The sequence below is a fragment of the Furipterus horrens genome, unplaced genomic scaffold (assembly GCF_987537825.1).
Source record: "Furipterus horrens unplaced genomic scaffold, mFurHor1.1.pri manual_scaffold_12, whole genome shotgun sequence".
Taxonomy (NCBI): Eukaryota; Metazoa; Chordata; class Mammalia; order Chiroptera; family Furipteridae; genus Furipterus; species Furipterus horrens.
In genome coordinates this window covers 12,961,059-12,963,457 of record NW_028327182.1, presented here as the reverse complement: position 1 = coordinate 12,963,457, position 2,399 = coordinate 12,961,059, and the positions used below count along the sequence as shown (strand labels likewise).

Here is a 2,399-nt window from a genome sequence, read left to right as displayed (position 1 = left end):
AATTTAAACTGCTGAACAAGATTTCTTAAATAATGACTACATATAGTATTGTACTATATAGTCACTGTAATTCTAAAAGTAGTTACATAATTCCTGTTTTTCAAGAAAGTTTGTTTACTTTTCTAACAGTATAATTGATGTATCTTTCAAAACCAACGATGTTGTAAAATATTTTGAATTACATTTAAAAATGTACATATATATCTAGCATATATAATAAAATGGTGAATATTAAATCTTATAGATCATACTATTAATGATTCACATAATTCATTTCTCAAAAACATGTTTACTATTTTATATTAAGTAAAATTTTTATTATGTTAATAACAAAATTAATTTTTAGGAAAACATATTTAACAAGTCAATAAAGGTTATGTTCAAAAAATAAAATGACCTGTTTTATAGAAAGATAATGTTATTTTTAAAAACTGATTTCCAGTTGAAAATAATTTGAAATCACCTTTAGGTGGCAGCACCTAACTAGAGAAAGAGAGATTTCAGGTCTAAGCTTGAGTTTAATTATATATTAGAACTATTATATCTGACAGTTAAAAATTGAAAGGTTATAAAATATCACTTATTTATAATTCCAATATTGGAAGAGGCTTATTAATTTATAACCCGGTTGAAAAACGCACTTTATTAACATCACCAGATGTTAAAGCAAATATATTTTTATCAATTATTGTTGAAACAACATGAAACACATTTCTTTACTCCTAGCATGATGATACAGAGTGACAGTAATCCATGCTTTAACAACTATGTTTTATGAAAAAGAAGAGAGGAATAATGCATTTTAGTATGTAACTTTGGTCATGGCATAAGTATTAAGTAGAAAACAGAGACATAAAACAAAAGAGGCTCTGTCTATATATTTTTTAATATATAAATGATACAATAATTTTAAAACATGGTCAGAGAGCATTTTATTTTATATTGCTTTCATTAAAAATAGAAAACAAGAATGATAGTTCAAAAATTATACAGTGAAATATTTTCAATAATTATTAAGCATATTCACAATAATGAAGTAATTGCTCCATCATTTCATGGCTGGCAAAGGAAAAAATTCTATCTGCAAGCAATCATTATTATGGAAATCTTTGATATAACAATCTTAAATTCTCCATGGCCAATGGCAACTTTTTTGTAAAGTTTGCAAACTATTAAAGACAACCAAGACACTTCAAGAGCTATATAAACTTAAATAATAGTAGTGCTTAACATTAGAGACTGGCATGTTATTATTTATTTAAAATGAATCATTTACATATAAAATTAATAGATAATTGAATATCTCGCCTGTGGATTATGAACCTATACATAAAGCAAACCTTTTTCCATTTACCCATTAGGAAAATATTTATTGAACCTCTAATTGTGCTAACATTGATGATCAAGGATTCACATATACGCTTCTGTTTCATGGGGCTTAAATTAAATTACCCGTCTTCTCGTTTACCTTTAGATAAGGGTGGTGGTGAGGGTGGGGTGAATGTGTGTGTGTGTGTGTGTGTGTGTGTGTGTGTGGCAGAGGGGCAGTTGTTCTGAATGCGTTTTAACTCCATCAAGATTAAACATTAGTGTTTTAGAACAATGTGATCAATTTTTGTCATGTAGTCTGCTCTAATCTCTAACATTTTAATTAATTTTGGCCGGTGGAAGAAGCACTTTCTACAATAGTCTGTGCCTCTAGCTGTTATTCATAAAACTTAAGAGAATTTAGTAATTTAAAACATGGGTGAATTAAAAGCTATATATGTGTCCATAGGATTCTAATCACTAACCTGGCTAATTGTACATTTTATTTTTTTATTTTAATTTTTAATTATTTATTGTCTCCCAGGGGAGAGCGCAAACGCAGTCCCCCATGACCACAAATCGTGCAGTCGGGTTTCCCACATTTGGGGAAATCGCAGGGGTCAGCACATCCGGAGTGCGATGGACAAGCCTCACCCTGGGAAAGCCACCTTCATGATCATGGTATCTCCCCTGCCAGGTAAGTATAAATTACACATTTTAATTGGTTGTTATGGCTTATTAGTAAAATGAAAACATACAATTAGCACAATGATTTAAGTTAATCTATATTGAATTCATTCTTTCTTTTGTCCAGTTCTTATTTTAATTTTAAAACATATAACTTTAAGGGACTTCATTATTACTCGTGACAGTAACTATCCCAATGTAGAGATGTAAGATATCAGACTTTATAGGACTAGTTATTATTATTAGGCAGAACTTGGCATTCAAATGTGGTGCCAGGCATGAATTAAAATTAAGATGAATATCTAAGTGAATTTTATTAAGACATTTATCTCCTTTGAAAAAAGTAAAACCTTGGTCTTGGCAGATTCTCAATTTTTTATTAAGTGACTATAAAATACAGATGA

General features: G+C 29.3%; 1 non-coding gene across 1 annotated transcript; it reads right to left on the bottom strand.

Moving 5' to 3' along the window:
* Positions 1-1,849: 1,849 nt before the first annotated feature.
* On the bottom strand, positions 1,850-2,013 carry LOC149995883 (U1 spliceosomal RNA). The gene has a single exon (XR_016507592.1). It is a non-coding gene; the product is annotated as a U1 spliceosomal RNA (small nuclear RNA).
* Between the last annotated feature and the right edge of the window lie 386 nt (positions 2,014-2,399).